The sequence below is a fragment of the Ambystoma mexicanum genome, chromosome 1q (genome assembly GCF_040938575.1).
Source record: "Ambystoma mexicanum isolate Mex_15411 chromosome 1q, UKY_AmexF1_1, whole genome shotgun sequence".
In the NCBI taxonomy this organism is placed as follows: Eukaryota; Metazoa; Chordata; class Amphibia; order Caudata; family Ambystomatidae; genus Ambystoma; species Ambystoma mexicanum.
This window is the reverse complement of record NC_090922.1, coordinates 548244804-548265603: the sequence shown is the minus strand read 5'-3', so window position 1 is coordinate 548265603 and position 20800 is coordinate 548244804. Positions and strand designations below refer to the sequence as shown.

At 44.0% G+C, this 20800-nt stretch overlaps 1 protein-coding gene across 1 annotated transcript in view; it reads right to left on the bottom strand.

The window, feature by feature from the left end:
* Positions 1–20800, bottom strand: part of LOC138531343 (carcinoembryonic antigen-related cell adhesion molecule 6-like) — a 692624-nt gene that overhangs the window by 573570 nt on the left and 98254 nt on the right. Inside the window, exon 2 of the mRNA XM_069640984.1 lies at positions 11745–11830. The gene's annotated coding sequence lies outside the window, so the exon portion shown is untranslated. The remainder of the gene's footprint in view (positions 1–11744; positions 11831–20800) is intronic.

The window sequence follows — 20800 nt, the reverse complement described above, 5'->3', positions numbered from 1 at the left end:
AAATGAGCATGCTGAACAAGGGTCTTTCCTTTTCACACACAACATCAGTAGACCTAACAGAAGTGCACATATACCTATTGAACCAGGAAACTTAAATTGAATGTTTTTTGTTGCAAAAAGGATCAACTGGAATCTATAAAGAAGGACATAATCAATCATCAGTGACATTAACATGGAAAACCTGGAATACAAACACCTCCTCATCAACTTGGAGAATGAAGAAGAGGGTCTATCCCACTCCAAAAGAGACATTTTAAAAGATCTGGACATAGAAGAACAGACTCTAAACATACCAGAACTAAAGAAAAAATCAAAGTTTACGCTGAACGTTCAAGGGGACAATGCCATTGATATTTTCCAGTCGGCCGTCACCCGTGATTTCCACAAGCTAGAGGATAAAAAGAGAAAAAAAGTAAATAGAAGATGGGGTAACCTCTCCAAAGAGGAAACAATTGTGCTGAAAACACTATGGAAGAACACGTCCATAGTAATCAAGGAAGCTGGTAAGGGAGGAAACGTAGTCATACTCGACAAGACGGACTACGTTAAGATGGCAACCATGCACCTGACAACCCCCGGAGGCTACCAGAAACTACCAGCTAACCCTAGCACCATCATTGCCACACAAGTCAAAGATCTTCTTGCTAAATGGCACAGACGTGGACTACTCATGGACGATGAACATAAATTCCTCAGAACTGACCATCCAAGAATCCCAATGATCTACTTCCTACTGAAGGTGCAAGAGGAGTTCACGTTGATAGGAAGACCCATCCTCAGTGCAATCAGTTGGACCACAGAACCGTTTGCTAAGTCTTTCAATAATATACTTGCCCCCGAGGTACCAAAAATACCCACCATTTTGATAGACACCATGCAAACACTCTTTATACTCCAGGATGTGATCTGGGAACCCCAATATTTGCTTGTTACCTTGGATGTCAAAGCACTCCACACTGCTATAGACCATGGGCCTCATTACAACCCTGGCGGTCCGGAAATAATGGTGGCGGTAAACCCGCCGCCACCGTTGTTTCCGGACCGCCTGATCCCAACCCCTGCAGACGGGAGGTGATGTTCCCGCCAGGTCTGACCTGGCGGGTTTAACACCTCCCGCATGCAGGCGGACGAGGAAACACCGGCAGCATTACACCGGAGATGCTGCCGGTGTTTCCATGATCCCGATTCCCATTGAGTCCCATAGGACTCAATGGGAATGGGGATTTACACCATTCCGCCTCCGTGATTCCTGGAAAACCGCGGTTGTAATGCCCCGGTAATTCCGGGAATCACGGAGGCGGAATGGTAATACGAGTCAGGCGGTAACCAGGCGGTTTTACCGCCGTGGTTACCGCCGGACTCGTAATGAGGCCCCATGTCTTGACTCTAAAAGCCATAGACTATACATTTGCCAAGAAATACGCTTCTTTTCACTCACAATTGGGGATGACGAAAGAATTTCTGGAGTTCTCGCTATCAAACAGTGTCTTCCTCTTCAAAAAAACATACTACAAAAAGACCAAGGGCATTCCCATAGGAGTCACATGTGTGCCAGCAATGGCAAACCTCTTTATGAATCATTTTGAGCAGGTCCACGCTCTCAGTAACCCAGATCACAATCAACACATCCAGAAACGGTACATCAATGATGTTTTGATGATATGGTCGGGTACCACGCAACAACTAGAGACATAGAAGGAATACCTGAACAGTAATCAGTTCGGTATTGAACTAATGGGATCACAAAGCAATGAACAAATAGACTTTCTGGACTTCACAATCACTATGAATGGCAACAGATTAAAAACAACCACCTTCCGAAAACCTACTGAAGTGAACTCTGTCTTGTTTGCGACAAGATGCCATCACAAAACCATGATAGATAACATTCCTAAAGGAGAGTTCATAAGAACCAAGAAAAATTGCAGTACCAAAGAGGCGTTCTGTGCAGAATGCAACGTATTACAAAACAGATTCTCTGAGAGAGGTTATACTGACAAGGCGATAGAAAGAGCTATCAATATGGCCATCAACAGGGCCCGTAAAACCCTATTGATTCCAAAAGCCAGAAAGGAGCTAGGGAAGATATCATCAGCTGCATGATCAGATTTCACCAGGACAGTCACCAAGTACAGAGAATACTCAACAAACACTGCATCTCCTGAGTAGCGATACAGATATCCAACAATGGATACCCATCTGGCCCTGCCTGTCCTACACCAAAGTGCCCACTTTGCACACCATGCTCAGTTCATCATTCCTGGCACCCGTGGTAACAAAGAAGCTTAATTGGCTTACATCATCAAAAGCCATCGGTTTCCATGCTAACCAGATCAACTTTAGTGAAACTCACAGCCGCAAAGTAACCCAATACATCAACTGTAGATCTAAATGTGTTATCTATGTAATCATATGTACCTGCGACCATAAATAAATTGGTAGCACTATCAGGGAACTAAGTATCAGAATCAGGGAACACCTGCGACTACTGAACTCATAGGATGCAAGATACCCTCTGGCCCTGCACTGGCAAGAAAAGTACCAACTCGACAAAAATGAAGCCATTCACTTTGTGGGACTCGAGATCGTGAAAAGCGATCAGAGAGGTGATGACTAAGAGTGTGTCAACAAGAAGCCAGACTCATCTGTAAATATAGAAGTGTCAGCCTCAGCCTAAACTCAGATCATGAACTCAATGGTCCTCATTACAAGTTTTCCGGTCCGGTAGTAACGGTGCCGATAAGCTACGAGTTTTACTCGCCACTGCCTTTCTTCTGCCAGGCCTGACCTGGCGGGCAGACCTGCACCCGCAAGCACAACTTGACGGATGCACCGGCACCATTCAGGAATGGTGCTGGTGCATCCGGCCTCCCGACACCGCCCTATGGGGCTCAATGGGAATGGGGATTAAAGGATTCCGGTGCCTGGCAATGGGGAAATACAGGGTCTGCCAGGGTTGTAATGGCCCTGTATTTCCCCATTGCCAGGCGCCAGAAAAATATGCAAGTTCAGCGGCAGCCCGCTGGTTTTCCCAGCAAGGCTACTGATGAACTTGTAATGAGGCCCATGTCTTTCTCTGGAAATTACCAATGTTGTCAAAATTGTTCTGATGTACTGTGTCATCCACCAATCTACCAGATGTGTGCAGAATTTGGATAATACTCACTGTGCATGAATGTAAAACTGCACTCATCCATAAATCTTCCATGGCATGAGGCACATCATATATCTCTGACCCCCAATTTCGTTCATTGATTTGTTTCCCCGTCCCACCATCACCACTGAGACATTATATAGTTTTTACCCAGGCTGGGCCACCCTTGTGAGCTCTTCATAACTTTGCTGCATTATCATGCCACAGCATACCCAAAACAACCATCCTGTCTTTGGTCACTCATTAGATGGAAAATTGAGGACATACCCCCTCATGAACCACTGGCCTAAATGATGGCCAGCCCTATCCACTCACAACTGACTATCAACTGCTGTTTCTCCAATGTGCTTACAGCATGTAGCATTGATTGAATACCAATTAAACAATAAGCCTGGTGCCTGGCTTACCCACACCCCCGGGAGCCTACCCCCTACATCTTTTCCAACCTCAAACAGGCATCACCACCACTAAATAAGGTATTAGTTCAGTGTGCAACTATAGCACATTACACTTACTGAGCAATCATACCACAGGACTCCCAAAACACTGTGTGCATTGCATCTGCCTACTTACATGACTACCACACAGCTAAAATGCCTACTAAGATTTCTTTCCAACTTCAAGTTGGACCCCACAAACTTGGTAAGTTACGCAGGTCAAAATGCTGAATGATCATTTTTCTAACAGCGGTTCTCCAAACCATCTAGGTACTCAACCCACCATTCTTTGTATTTTAGCTTCAGAGTTGCTAAGAATTGTCTACCTTGCTCAACAGTAAGAATTTCCTCCCAACAACCTTATCTTGATTGGATACGTAGCCCAACCATACATAACCATTACATAATTTTCTTCCCGTTTTCTCCATCCCTTGGTGCACCACTGGCCCATTTACAACTGGGTTAATTCAGTATATCAATTACCTATGTTGTGTATAACCGAACATGTATATGTATGTCACACCATGCCTATTGTGTCACCAACCACAAAAATGGAACATGTTTGTAAATATGAAACCTAACTAATGTTCGTCTCACAACTCACTTTTTCCCTCATGGCACCCCGCCACCAATCATAATACCAGTATGATAATGTCACAGCCTTGATAAAGACCTGATGGTCGAAACACGTGTCAGCTTTTTCTATATGAGCTTCACCTTGGTGCTCTGTCAAAACTCTAGCTACCTTATGCAAATAAAACCAACACTACAAAAGATCATTAAGTAGTACAACTTATATATTCATTCCTGACTGTGCAACACACACTACCTTAACTGTTTCAAACAACTGAAGTCCAGGGTCAATGCAGACATGGTTCCATGCCACTCAATTTCATACAATTCCTATCGCACAGGACCTTTTTGAGCATCATCCGGCAGGAACCCTTAAACAGGCAGCAGGACACACCATCTCAAACTGTATCAGATCAGTGCAGGGATCCAACACTCCTCAAATGATCTAGCCACTTCCCCACCTTTAGGACTAGTCCACAGTTTGTTGCAATAATCAATTGAAATGCGCTAACCTGAAATGAATGTGGTTGCAAAATTTAAGTAGTGATCACAGGAAATGCCACCAGATATCGTTTATGCAATGAAATTACTAACCCTGTAGATTTTCCATATGTAGCCTACTGCACTAACCAATCCCACCCAACCTTAGGATTTTGCAATGTATCATTTATTTGTGACATCACTTGGCACTAAAACTCCATGAAACGCCTAAAACCAGTGAGAGAGTATTGGAAATCATGAGATGTCCACAATTTAATCCCTGTTTTTTAGAGCTCTTAATAAACACTTAGTTTTGTCACATTTTTTGTCTCTTCCGTTCTTGAGTGCATGGACTTTCCTCTGAACCAGTTCCTCTTGCTTGTATGTGAGGAAGCGAACAGACCCTGCTATACTTCAATGTGTGCTTCTTCATGGCCTCAGTTCAGCTTCATGCATCAGTACGAAAAAATATTTTATGTTAATAAGTAAAACAATAATTCACACATCAACAGTGTTAAATCGGAAGAACAAAAAGAAAGTAAACTCATTAGTAAAAACAATCTAGAAAGTATATAATGAAGCATAATTAAAATGTGTTTCTCTTAGTTACTGTTAATTTGGATTTTCAGAATCGGACCTATGGACCCAGAGCCCACTCTATTCTGGTGAGCAGGGAAAGTCACTAATGTCTACCCAATCTAGTAGTTTGACTGGAAGGCAAGGCTTCGATGTAGAAGGGAGACAGAACAGTGAAGGGTTCAGTTAAGCACATACAAAACACTCTTTTCCAAACAAGTTAGTCAGAATGTATACAAATACAGTTTTTATTTATGCCTTAGACAACTCTTATCAGTTAAAAACCACAGTTAGGTAAATCGCAAAACATACATACTATTATATACACATTCACCTTTGGTGTGCTCTGGCTACAGAGCACCATGGCTGTACTTTTAAATACAGTTTAAATCAGGAATAGAACACTGTAATCTAGCAAAGTAAATGAAAGAAGAACAAGGTAAATCTAGACCAACCAATTTGAGCAATATTAGGGAAGTAGAAAATAATTAAAGCAGCGCACACAGGCCAACAATTATAAGGCTCTGCTCTTTAAATGTTCTTCTCTTGCTAGAAGATTTGGGGCCTAGTCCTGTAAAAATCACAAGTCCCAATAATACCTGCTGCAAACAGGCTGGTGTATTTAAAGTAGTATGGACAAGTGTGGCAAACTCAATAGGTTTGTGCAGTGTTTCAAAAGTTGTAGAAACATAAGAGTAAAGTTCTAAAGAGGTGCTCTCCCAATCCCACCACCTTTTGGGAAAGCTCAAGGGGAACCCTTCACCAGAACTGCACTTATCACTATCAGGTGATGGAGAGGTATGGTTAGGACTTTACAACATGTGGTGGATCAAAAGAAGGACATTATTAAATGATATGGTGAAAACCTAACTACATTATGCTATGGAGTATTCCCTACCTACTTTATTATCTATGATGCTTGTCAGTCATCTTGAAATGTCCAAAATAATGAATGCACTTTCCAAAATCTAAATCTCCCTTCACCTGACATGTGCTTCTTAACTGTTCTCTTTAGGCTGTTGAACCCCAGGTTAAAAGTAATTTTCAAATAGTCTTTTGTGGTTGCAGCGGACAGAATCCAGTGTCTCCCAGCGAACAATCTAGGACAATGACAGCATCTAGAACCGATTTAAGAAACTCTCACTACAACAAGAGAGGCGACACCCATAAAGACAGAATCCAGCGTCCCTAGCCAACTCCCAGAGAACAACCATCACCCGCTCGATAAATGCTACTATAGATCATACCTTATGAAGTTGAGTGAACATTAGCACTTGCCAAAATAATTAAGGTGTGGATGTTGGCAGGGGCATGGACCAAAGAGAGTTAGGAATGAAGGCAGACACCGCCCCTGGCCGTAAGTGCAAGCGTTAGCATTGCAATATACCAAAGGGGGTAGGAGCGGTAACATGAATGAGCAACCGAATAAGATGATGAATTCCGAGCAGGCCTCAACATATGGAGGGAGTAAACCCGGGCTTACCGATACCGCCCTCCTACTAGACTAAGAATGCTTTCTGGGCTAGACTGCAAGGGACGCACTAATGCCTGCCCACCCCGCATACAATCAGTGGCCACGTAGGCAGCTAGTGGCCCAACTTGGGCAAGGTTATGCATATGAACGGATGCCACATTGGAAAGGGACCGTGAGTGTCGTACACCCCCTGAGCTGGACATAGACACCGAGACGCCCACACACCCCACCTGATTAGAAATACAGACATTTAGCGCCTCACTTCAAGACAGGAAAGGCAACTAATCAACCCACTAACAACTTGAACCTCTCCATACACTTCTCAAATTCTAATCAAACACAACCACAAACTTACAGCACAACAATCCGCACAAACTTCACTACACTGCAACAACAAAACAAAGCACACATAGACCCGCATAACAGCAAACAATGTCTTGCGACAGTATAACACCCCAAGCCCAGCCAACTGATTTCCAGGCTGAGGCCGCCAACAGCACATCACTGCTCTCTTGTGATCCTCCTGCTCATCCACACTAACTCCCCCCACCCCTCCTTTCTTTCAGAACCGCCAGAGCACCAGGGGACCACTCCGGTGGTGATAGTGCATGATACAAATATCCTTTAACATTAACATTAACATGATTCCTTGAATTATCTCATGAAACTCTTATCAACAGGCATATGATGTTCCCTTTTTTTGGTGCAATAATGTTCCTTGAATATGGTCAGTTCTTTAGGTTAATCTTGGAAGGGTTTGCATATTCAGGCAAAATGTAAGTCTCTATGGTATTCTTATTTCTCTTGTCGATATATTTCCATTTTCTCTCCTCTGTATTATCTTGCCAGTTATTATTTCTGAAGACTTCTTGGGCCTTTCCCTCATTATATTCTGTCATTCATATATACCGTTCATTCACTTCACACACAAGGTTAATCTTCCCTTCTTTCAAGGATAATACTTGTCGTTCTTGTAAATTGTTCATCAGATAGGCCTCCCAGCCTTTCTCACTTTCTTTGAAGTGTGTTTCAAACTCTCATACAGTTGTATTTCTCTACCTTTTAGGATTAGTTATTATTCTCTCTTGGTCATGTATGCAGTTCACGTTTTGCAACAACCACATTTCTCCTCCAGCTCTACAGGTTTCATTTTTATTGTGGGTTATGCTTCTCTTACCTTCATCCAGGCAATCAGATTTACTTCCTCACTTTTTCTCATTTCTACTGTGACGAGTTTTAGTGTTCTTATAATGTTTCCTCCCCGGTTTCCCGTTACCTTCTCAATCAGGTGGGAATGTCTCAGGATTGCGCAGAGTTTGGGTCTCTCCGGGCATTCCCTCTTCTTCGTTCGTAACCTTGCTGGTGTCTTTGCGTGATGCGTGATGCGACTCGTCCTCTCTCTCAACTTCGGTATTCCTCACTGGGGAACCCCGTCAGCTGTAGCGGTCTCCCCTTTGCGGGTCTAGCAGCATTTTCCAGGCAGACTGCCCACCACTGAAATCTTGTTGTCATGCCACCATCACTATTTCTGCTCCACTCAGGTCAGAGTTTTGTTTCCTTCAGTCTCCATGCAGCTCACTTCTCTGTTTCTGGCTTCCATCAATTTTGGACTTCCTGGGCTCTGCATCGTCCAGAGCCCCACCTCCAGGTAACATAACATTACCAGATGACCTCCCCTGCTTCACCATGCAATCCTCTCTCTTTGCTCTCTTTCCTCTCCAGAGTTAACACACATTCCTCTTTAAATCCAATCGTCTCAGTGGATATATGCCTTTCACTTAAAGAGCCAGCTGCTCTTTTCTCTTGTGGATAGCATATTTTCTTTTGTCCCTTCTACATGTTTTGATAATTGTAAGTACTGGATATGTGGGACAGTCCTATATATGCCATTATATGCCTTGTTCGGAAGCTCCCCACAGGAACGGGTGTCCTTGTCTCCGAGGGGCTTCAAGGGGGAGGAACTACTGGTGCAGTCCCACTTGCCTTGACTCCTAGAAAGGACATTGTGGAGCAGGCTCACCTCTCTAGCATCACAGTGAGGGGCTACCCTTGGGAGAAGTGATGGGATTCCCTCAATTTGTCACAGCTGATAAACACTATTGCAGTAGGAGTGATGCAACAGATATTGTAACTAAACCCCTGCATTCGATTTCACCAGGGACCACTTCGGAGGCTCCTCAATGTGCTTGGCCCCCATGCTTTGTCTTGGTTCCATTGGAGATAATCTAAGGGTTGCGTGTGCAGATGTCACGTTCAACATCTGTTTTTGGGTCTGGTTGGTATTGGTTCTGCACTCTGGTAAGTCTTTTGCTATCACTGTACACCTGAATGACCATGGGATAATGAAGAAGGGATGCCCACATTGTTGATGACCTTGAGGTCTGACCTCAGATACCCTCAAGGACAAGATGCAGGCGGAGATCAGTGATGATGACTCATTTACACAGCAGAAGTCGACCCTTGTGGCAAATGCAAAGAACATGCTTATGCAAGGTCTCTCTTAGTGGGGGAGAACCACAACAGCGGGTGAAGACTTCTTCTTTCACAAATAGATGGTCAGTATATCTAGCTACTGCCAAATTGAAGACCCTCAATAGGCATAGTAGGAAAACCCCTTATCATAGATACTAACCTATCAGCATTTCTGTCAAGACAGGGTATACAAGAAAGGTATGTCTTAAACAATGTCTTATTACCAAGACAAAATGCTCAGTATAACTGGTCCACATGTCAGAGCCGTCTAGAACAAAACGAGTCCAAGTAGACTAAAATGTGCATAAGATATTGGGTCCAAAAATCACTCTGCTCCCTAGTTGATGCTAATTCCTCAACAGCCCAAGAAAGGAGGAAGAACATTTTTCTTAAGATAAAAAATAAACATGACAGGACCGTCAGACATCACTCTGATTCCTTGGGTGTTGTGGTCTTATTTGGTGATTTTTGTGTTAAGGGTCTGAGGAAATAAAGATCAGCTTTCACCTGACTGAATAGAACACCAACATTCCTGAAACACATTTTTTCCCAAAGATCTCTAACCGGCCCTGTTAGGCAGAATTGCAGGCAGTACCCTCTGGGACCACTACACACAATTCGGACTACAGGTGTTAGCCAAACCAACCTTTGGTATAAGTCTGTGCCACAGTTTTTGGTAGCCAGCTGAGGAGCCAGGCTTATCTCAAGAGTGAATGTGAGCATTACAAGTATTTACACACAGGACTTTCAATCACAGTGGTTCAATTAGACACTTATACTCAAGGTTTCTTGGTAAAAAAAACACTTAGTAATTTATTACACAAACTTTTAAGGTTTTGAGACAGTTTGAGCTCCCCTGAAATAGGAGCCAAATGGCAGTTTAGTTACTTAGGAGCAAAAGTGACAAGGGAAGTAAAATAGATCATATATACTTTTAGAGAGTGCAAATAGCTTCAGTTCACCAGAGGAGTTCAATTCAAGTCGATAGGCCAGGCCAAAGTAAGTGGGCTAGTGTTCTGGATACGAAAGAGCAGTTCTGGTATCAAACAGTCAAGTGTTTGCGAAAGTTCTTGGAAGTAGTTTAGGCAAAAAACAATCATATGTTGGGTCACAAGCTGATTAGGCCTGCAAGTTGGGAAAGTCTCACAAACTTTCACCGCAACAGAGGCGTTCTCTCAATCGGGTTGGCACAGCACCTTTGTATGAAGAAACAAATGCTGCTAAAGTCGTGGTTCCTGGCAGGTCCGGCAGATCTTGCTGTTCCTGAGCCTCCGTCATGGGGACAAGAGGGAGGATATCGGGGGACTCCTGCACTGCACGGGATCATTGAAGAAAGCAAACAAGATGGAGTCACTTCAGTTTCCAGTAGCTGTAGATTCAAGAACACAAGCTGGTGTCCCTCTCCCTGGTTAATCCTAACCAGCCTTGAGAATGGTATCCAGGTGTTTTATGAGTTGATTGGTCCCACCAACCCAAAGGAAGAAGCCATCCTTGAAGGAGCTTCTCTGTTGAATGGAGTTTGGCAATTTGGATCTGCAGCAGGGCTTCACCGGGCAAACCAAAAGTCCAGGAGTTACAGCAGCCGTCTTCTTCCAGCTCATCTTCGTTTCTTTCGTTCCAGTGGTCGACTCTGCTTTCCAGTCCTAGAGACTTGCCTTTTAAACAGTTTGCTCCCTTTCATTCCAGCCTACCTGTCACTCACCCAGAACGGTGGCTGCCCTTGCCAGACAGTCAGCCAGCCAATCACGCCAAAGTGCATTTGGGTCTCCTAGGAGACTAAGCACAGAGAGTTTCAGGCACCTCCCTCACTTCCTGCCCACCCCAGACACTCAGACGACAGAGGCAGCCTCCACTCCTGAAGCCCGCCAAAGGCACATGAACAAAGGGACCAAAACTGGTTTGGCACGCAGATATAAACACTAGAAGGACCTTTCCAAAAAGAAACAGCGATAAAAGAAGACCAGGACCCGTTTGAGCAAAGGGGCTTAAGGCGCCATCTTGAAAAACATGGCTCCCATGATTTCTAGCTACCGGTGTTCTCTGTTGGGAAAAATCATGGCAGTTTGTTGTAAAACCAGTGCCATCAGCCTTTTCAATAGGAAAGGGTAGCATTTGACTGCTACATGAGTATTTAGACACAGGGGATACTGTGTAACCCCTCCAGGACTCCATTGGGAGACCACCAATAGGCTGGTGAGAACCTAATCATAAAACCAGGGGTCTACATAGAACAACAGTTATATGTTCAATAACTGCCCAGCCTCATTCCTATGTGCCTCGTGTGCTTCAAAGGGGACTTTACGATTTGGCGCCTGAAAATCCATGTACCGCCTTCCTAAGGACCAAACAGAATACAGCGACCCCTAAGGACCAAGGCATAAAAGAAAATCTATATAGAGCCAGTGCAGTGGAATTGCTAAAAAAAAGGCAAGAATAGCCAATGAAAGTGTGGCTAAGACTAAACACCTCAAAACCCCAAATTCATTTATACAGTGTGCACCACCACAAGAAAACATAGGAAAGAGAAAATAAGCACCACTAGATACCCAGATGCTTTAAAAGGGTTGGAAGCACTCACCCTGTGCCAGGCGGAGGAGGAGCTTATCTGTGCCGGAGACCCGAAGGGTTGAGGTCGCAGGAAAGGGAGGCAGGCTTGATGGGGCACTGTGGACGGGAGATATAATAAATAATAATCCCATCATTGCTAGGTGTATCTAAAATGCATAATCAAACAGCCTACAAAAAGGGGAAAGGCGCCTACCATAGAAGTTAGCGAGGCCCGTTTATGCTGCCACCCACAGAGTCCCTTCCCACTGGCAAGCTGAAATCGCCGGAGCTAGCCAATGCGATTGGTTTCCCAAAGCAGATTGTAAAAAATGAAGGGCCAGAAGCGCAGGTGCCCGTTACAAAATAAAACCCATATGGAACTGAAGAAGTGCACTTACGGGGTCTTAAATTAGTATTGCATGCGTTATGAGAGGCATAGAGTCAACATTGTATCCGCGTTTTCTTGGTAACCTGTACGTGCGCTCTGGCTCGAGCTGTCAAACTTGCCTGTATCCGCAACGTGTCAACACAAAAGCATCAAAGAAACGGAGAGGCTCGCATTAGTGTCAGTCTTCCATCATAGCCGTGCTTCAAAGCTCATATCATTGCCCTAACCAGGCACCCCGTACACGTCTTATTCAGGGACGTCATTTAAGGGTCGACAAAAAACCGACAAAAAATACGTTTTTAAAAATAAAAAGGTATGCAAGCTCCTGGGCTGTGGCCAGCGCCATGTCGCTCTTTGCTTCTGGAGTGGGTGGCTTTCTTGTTCAAGACTCTTATAATAAAAATAAAAATAGGGTTACACAAGTCTATCAGTTTCACCAGTGACCCTCAATAAGAAAGAATAGGAATACCAAATAATGTGTCTTTCTGGAATTCTGTACGTTAACTTCTAGACTCATTAAAGGTTTATTTCAGGCACACTTCAGGATGTGAGAAACTGATTTAGTCTGTTCTTAACCACCTCAACTCAGCCTTTCTTCATTCTGAGGTCGATAAACGAGTATCGACACAGGTTGGGTGATATTGTATGTATATTTTTTCTATATAAAGCTCTTAAGTGTAAGTGCTATATAATAACACATCATTATCATTTGCCCATGCAAGTCTGCTTGCATTCACAGTAATTTGATCATAAGAGCCTATACACACTGATCTTAACGATATATATGGCGATCCATTTTTGTATGAAATGTATATCACATTATAGTGATATCGTAACCATATCTTTCGTGGTGTACTTAGGAAGAATGCAATGTGATGCCACTTCCTGTTTTGTCAAGAGTTGAAAGGCTGTGTTCCATCGTTTCCCGCAATATTACTTTGGGGTGTGGTCAAATGACATCACTTCCTGTGATGTCATCAGTGGTCAAGGGCCATGTGATGTCACGTCCGCTACCCCAGGAATTTTGGTGAAATTACATCCGTGATCTTACTTTGCTGATGTTTCCACATCTGGGCTAGTAGCGGTTGTCAAGGCAACCAAACGTTAAAAGTGGAAGCGGCTCGACCGGAGCTGAAAAACAAAATGCCATACAATACGCCATTGCAGTGATTATGGAACAATAGCGGCCATCTTCAGATAGTCGCAAGAAACATAAACGTGTTTCTTCATTTCGATGCCTGGCCCAGAAATAGATCATGCCCCCTGGGAGTAACCAATCCCCTCAGAAAGCAGCGAAACCAGGGCTGGCCAGCACAGCGAATGTCAGGAATCTCTCACTGGTGTCAGCATCACAATGTCGAGAATAGTTGGAGCAAGAACATTGTGCCAATTACAAAAAACAACAGCCAGGCCTTAGATTAAACAGAAGTTGGCATCTGGCGGCCTGAACACACCAGAACTACACAAATGTTGCTTCATCTTGGCAGCTGATTATAAGAACATTGGTAGAGCGTACACCAAAGGCAACTGGCTTCCCACACAACCTAATGCTCAAGGCTTCCACTTCAAGGCCTCTCTACTGCTACCGCTGCTTGGTGACTTAAACAGCTGGCTAGATCACACAGTTAACCCTCCTACACGAGAGCCATGACTGTTGGTTTTGCTAATGCGTGTATTTAACAAAATTCAGTGCAAGGAACAGGTTCAATAACACACGTTGGTTAAACATCCAATGGCTGAAGGTGCACTTGGTTAAAACATGTTGATTACATTGCGTCCCTCACATTGCATGTTTTTCCTAGCTCCACTTCACATACGTGGACTCCCTGCTCACTGTGCTCAGAGAGGCAAAGCTTCACCTCACTGATGAGGCCCAACAAGGCGGAAACAGGTGTATGGGGTTGCTTTTGGTACTCTTGTTCAGAGAGGAATTGCCATAGCATTTCGGTGCTGGACTGCCCATGTGGGCGGGACAAAGACTGATATGCAAATGATTATTTCCCATCTGTGAAAGGCACAGTGAGCAAAAAGCGTGTGCTGCAAACTCTCACCTCAGATCAGGTTATCATGCTGTGTTCTTTCTGGAGAGGAGCGCCAGCTACCTTTTTCGTAACCTGTGGGATTACATGTCAGATTCTGTACTGTGACAGGGTCAGAGCTTAATCCTCTAAGGGGGTACATGGACCCCTCCCAACTAGGGCTAGGCAACCTACCTGGCCTTATGCTGGAGCTGATTATACCGCAGATGGGGTGGGGGAGTTGGGAGAGCCACAGTACCTGAATCGCAGTTGCTTTTTGCCCATAGAAATAGAAAGCCTTTGCATCCCATGTCCACTCCCTCCTTGGCTAGGGGGGGTTAGGTGAGTCATGTCCCAGTAATAGTGGAGAAGGAGGCTTCTCTTTACTGGAAAGTTAAAAAACAGTTATCTGTAGAAGGAGGAATATGGATACGTGAGCAACAACTCATAGCCCCAAAACACTCAAAGACAGAAAAATCAATATGCCATATTAGGCACACCTACAGCTAATAGGGACGAAAAGTAAGGTACAAGAATAGTATTGCTGGGCAGGGGTTGATTTAGCTGTGGAATGGTCAGTATGAACATGTTGGCCATGTTCAAATTACGGCAAAGGAATTAAGTTAGATAGGCAATGCATGACCCTCATTGTGCCACCAGAAGGACACAATGGGGGACATGACATTGTAAGCCCCTATCACATTTTACGGAAGAGAGGCACAGCTCCACCTCACTCACGAGGCCCAGCCATGCCGAAACACTTGTCTGGGGTTGCTGTTGGAACTCTTGTTCAGAAGAGAATAGCCAGGCATGTCGGTGCTGGACTGCCCTTGGGCAGGACAAAGACTGATATGTAGTGGATATTTCTCTTCTGTGAAAGGATGGTGAGCTAAAGACTCTGATTGAGACTCTAACCCGGGATATAGACCGGTAGTAGAGAAACTCCCAGAACCCCCCTAGTTTTTGCATATTAAGTAGCTTTGTGTTTTCACCCTAAATTACTAGGGTAATACAGACGTGGAAGCCTTGCTCACTTTTCTTAGAGAGGCACAGCTATACCTCACTGACGAGGCCCAACCAAGCTGAAACACGTGTCTGTGGTTGCTGTTGGTACTCTTGTTCAAAAGAGAATTGCCAGGAATTTTGGTGCTGCAACGCCCTAGGGCAGGACAAAGACTGACATGTAGTGGACATTTCTCTTCTGTGAAGGATTGTGAGCTAAAGGCTCTGGTTGAGACTCAAACCCAGGATATAGGCCAGTAGTAGAGAAACTCCCAAAACCCCCCTTGTTTTTGCAGATAGTTGTTCAAAAACATAAATAAAATGCAATGAAATCGCCATCCATCATGTGGGATTACATGTCAGATTCTGTACTGTGACAGTGTCAGAGCTTGATCCTCTAAGGCGGTACATGGACTCCTCCCAACTTGGGATAGGCAACCTACCTGGCCTTATGCTGGAGCTGATTATACCACAGAGATGGGGTGGGGGAGTTGGGGCAGCCACAGTCCCTGAATCTCAGTTTCTTTTTGCTCATAGAAATAGAAAGCCTTTGCATCCCATGTCCACTCCATCGTTGGCTAGGGGGGGTTAGGTGAGTCATGTCCAAGCAATAGTGGAGAAGGAGGCTTCTCTTTACTGGAAAGTTAAAAAAACATGTATCTGTAGAAGGAGGAATATGGATACGTGAGCAACAACTCATAGCCCCCAAAACACTCAAAGACAGAAAAATCAATATGGCACATTAGGCACACCTACAGCTTATAGGGATGAAAAGTAAGGTACAAGAAAAGTATTGGTAGCCAGGGGTCGATTTAGCTGTGGAATGGTCAGTAAGAACATGTTGGCTATGTTCAAATTCCGTTAAAGGAATTAAGTTAGATAGGCAATGCATGTCCCCCATTGTGCCACCAGAAGGGCACAATGGGGGACATAGACATTGTAAGCCCCTATCACACTTATCGGAAGGAGTGTCAGTTTATGATTAGTATGAAAGATCCATTTTCCAAATGGCCAGAATAAAAATTGGTGAGGCGTACTTCTAGTTCAGAATTACTAAATTGTTTGAGCAGACCTTTCACAGAGAAGGGTAACCCTGTGAGATAGGAAGGGACAATGGAGCACAGTTTAGAAGTATTGACATGATGAGGCAAGCTAAAGGCACAGGGTTCAAGTGGAAATTCACTCTAATTACCTCCAGAATTTTATGGAACAGTTGAAAGTATGAATAGGGTTGACAAAGGAGCAACAAAGAAGGCCATAACAAATAACCTGCTAGTCAAGGGAGAAATTAAAATATTTATCTGGAACATGAAGTCAAGTGCCAATGGTGTGTAGTCACCAGAATGACTATGCATAGAGAAATCCACAGTTTATTGAGAATAACATAAGACTCTGTGATTCACCTTCTGCTCCTTCCAACCACCTCACTCAACATTCCAGAACCTCCCCATGGAATCCCAAGACACAAGCACACAACACACCTTTCTGCTGAAAATAAAAACAGTAAGAGCAGTAGAAGGACAGGGCGGGAGCTGGAGAAGCGAGATACGAAAGGTCCTTATGCGATTCCGAGCAGAGCGCTAAAGTGGGAAATAATGTAAGGCAAGAATAAACAATAGCATCATTAGATAGAATTAAAGTAATTGCAATATAGAACTGCAATCCTAATCATTTAATTTAATAATGTTGTAATCTGGTCGGCAAACTCCTTAACAGCCTCAGCCTGATCGCAGTCATGGTAACCGCTTCACTGTTTGTAACCAATGCTTTGTATGGAACAAAACATACACTGGTTGATGTCCCGACTGATGGTTCTATCCCTGGGTTGCTATCTACTACTAACCTTAAACATAATATTCTTTACAACCTGGTAATGTTGGTTTCCGTCAATAGCCCTTCATCCCATATACCATTATTTCTCGATAATAGGTTGCTTCTCCTTTCTGGATCACAACCAGCTTGCACTTTGGTACTCCACGTAAATTCCATATGGATCCAGCCTCCAGTCCTACAGCTTTAGACAAAAAGTCTATCACCTTCTTAGGAATAGAGCATGTGTTACTTCCCCTTGCCAACACTGTACCCCTTCTTGACTCTAACTAGTTCTCCTGGCACACATTTTTGTTCACTAAAATGGTTCCCTGTGTCACAGTATTTCTTAAAGTTGTTTTGGGATTGACAGAGTAACATCCAAATTTCATAGTTTGATATCTCTCATTTCGCGAGCAAGGAACTCACCTAATTAGGATTAAGGTTGGAATTGACATGCCTGTCCAACATAAGTTATGTTATGTTATACACACTTATAAAATGCACATTCGCCCAAAGGCATCTTGGCGCTAGGACCACAACAACCACAGCTGAAAACAACACACTAACATCTAAAATAACAACATTTTCAATGAGCATCTAAACTCATAATGATTCTCAGAGCTACTAAGAGTCAATGGCAACACAATCCACAATCCGCAATCTAGAAATGGTAATCAAACAAGCATTGCACGACTGAAGAGTACGCCCAGAGATATAAGGAACAAAATTTGGCCCAGTGGGGTAGTATGCTCGATGTACCAAACATAGGGACTTGAATTCCACCATTTCAGCAACAGCAAGCCAGTGAAGAGAGTGAAGCACTGGGGAAACATGAGCACCATAAGGGGGACCAGTAGCAATGATTTGATTTGGATTTGATTTTGATTATTTGTAACACGCACTAGACAGACCTAACCATATAAAGGCACAGGTGTTAAACTTGTTGGCAACTAGAACAGGTACAAGAGACAACAACACTCTCCTCAGTTCCACATAGGCCACTTACATGTCCTCCAGGTTCTTTATTTAGAAAGAAATGTATTAAGCGCCTTTCAAAGTTGGTAGTGCGTTTTGGAGGCTCGGATCTCTTTAGGGATGCTATTACACAGCATGGGGCCAAAGACTGCAAACCTTCTGTTTCATACATAGGATGATGGAGGTCTTTGGATCGTAATGTCCTGATTGGCTCGTAGTAGGAGATTTTATTTCTCAAGTACTCTTGGGCTAGTCCATTTAAGCCTTTGAAAATCAGGAATGCTCCCTTAAAGTTAATACTGTCTTCCACCATCAACCAAAGAAGTGTTTGGTGCCGGACGGGCACATGGGCGGACCGATCTAAGCGGGAAATCAGTCTAACCGCTGCATTCTGGCCTTTTTGGAGCCAGTAAAGCTGTGTGGCTGGAATGCCCGTCAAAAGACCATTGCAATAATCTAAGTGTACACCTGTTATGGACCCCACCTCCACTGCATGATCCTCCGCTGGAATGAATGGCAAAACCTGCTGTAGCAATAAGAGTGAAAAAAAGACAGCCTTGACTAATGCACCAATTTGAACTTTGAATCCAAGGTTATCTCCCAGAGGCAGCTCAGATTTGTAATCCTAGGTGCAACTCTAGTTCGACCACAAGAAAATTCAGGACAAAAGATTCTTTGCCAGTCATAATAAGCTGCTTGCGCCCAAACAAGGCGAGCTCTGTATTGGATGTGTTCAATTGTAGTTGGCTCTCGGGCAGCCATTTACTAACATCCTCCAGACAGAGCTTGACCTTATGGAAGGTGTTCTCTATGTCACCGATTTTAATAAAGATCTGCCTATTGTCGGCAGAGGAATGGAAATTCACACTGTGCCTCTTCATAATCTCCATCAGTGGTTGCAGGTACAAGTTGAAATGGATGGGTGACAATGGAGACCCTTGTGGGACTCCACACCCCATCCCAGTGGGCTCTGATATATTTTCCCCAAATTTGACCTGTTTTTGATGATTGGTCAGGAATGAATCAAAACACCAGATGGCGTGTTCTTAAACCCTACCTACCAGTCTCAGGCAGTCAAGTAGGATGTGGTGATTGACTGTGTCAAATGCCGTGGACAGGGCCATCATCACCAACAGTAAAAGGCCTCCCTGATCCGCAACCCTTAGTAGATCATCCTGAACATTCAACAGTGCTGTTTTGGTATCGTACTGGTGCTGAAAGCCTGATTGAAAACAATCTAGAAGACCTTCCTTTTCTATATTAGCTTGTAGTTGGGCAGGGACCACTTTTTCCAAGATTTTGGCCTGTAATTTTGCAGACTGGCGGGATCCAGATTTAGTTTCTTTAGCAATGCTATACTAATTGAGTTCTTTAACTTCTTAAGCACCATCCCCTGATCTAAGAATGTATTCATAAAATATGGCATAAAATGGGAATCTCTTTTGCCAGCCGTCTCGCTGAATCAGAGTATGCCAGATTTTATGGTAGCTACAGCTGGTTCAGAAGGTAAAGGAGCTGGGCTAAAAACAGTGAGTTGCAGTATTCAATGCGACTTAGAATAAGCAAGGCAACAACAAAAGGCCAAAGATGAGATGGAAAAAAAAGGCTAATTTCTTCAGAGAATCTGTAGATGAAAATGGCGGATTGACATACAAAACTGTGGTGAGCAGCCATACAGAGCGAAGCAGAACGCTTAACTCCCCGATTCTGTACTACTGTAACTGGTGCTGTAAAGGCACCCAGAGCAGATGATCACTAAAACACATGACTCGTTTGAATTTCAAAGTGAGCTCTTCAATTTCATGAGGAAGATCCATATTAAAGAAAGTTTTACTAAAAGCGAGTATCCCCCCTCCACAAACAGTAGAGGTCTGTGTGAACCTTCTAATTTCTGCCCGGAAGTGCTGGTGTTTGCACATAAAGTGTTGGCCGAGATTGACAAACTTGAATCTAGTGATACTTGGGTGTTTCAAAATATTAGTCATGAGTAAATGACAGCAATTGAGTCTTTGGCCATAAATGATGCTATCATCATCAAAAAAGAAGATGTGGGTGGGGGTATAGTAGTCCTGAACAAAAATGACTACATTGAAAAATGCTTATGCCAACTCCAGAATATTGAGTGCTATAAAACCCTCCCGGAAGATCAGACTAAGGCACTACTTCAAATCATTGACCTTAAAGTGACAAAAGCTGAACAAAGGGGATAGACAAGCAAACAGGAAGCAGGATTCTTGGTTAACAAGAAGTCCCCTGTTTCTACTTTTTATTGTTGGCCCAAAATACACAAAACCCTTATTAATCCTCCTGAAAAGTCCATAGTGGCAGGCAACAATTAAGTTCTTAGGGTGTGGAGTGTGGCAGGAGTGTGTTGCCTGTGTGGACCCCTGCAGAACCAGAGTGTTTTCTCTAGCTCCATTGAGAAGGTGGAGCAAATTTGGCAAAACCCCCTGCGTCACGGAGTGTGGCAGGAGTGTGTTACCTGTGTTTCCTGTGGAGGCTGTGGAAAGCACCCGCAGCCGAGCATGGCTGAGAGGACAGGCATCCTGCTAACGTGTGCACAGCTCAGGTGGGCTATGCAGTCTGAGGCTCTGGTCGGTAAAAAGCTCCACCCACCACGCGGAACGACTGTGACTGCACTCCCGTTGACCACAAAGAAGCCTACAAACCCTACGAGGGAAGAGTCCTGCGGCAGCATTGTTGCAAGCAAGACAAGCGAAGTAAGTGACTGTGAGGCGAGCGAGGATACTGCGAGGGTGGGGGTGGAAAGTGGAATCCCGAAGCTGGTGGAGCTTGTAGGAAGCCGTGGCAGCGCCAGTAGCTCTACGCCGGAACGCGTTGCCGCTTGTGATGGTGCCCACAATGTAATCGTACATATGCACATGAGCTCCC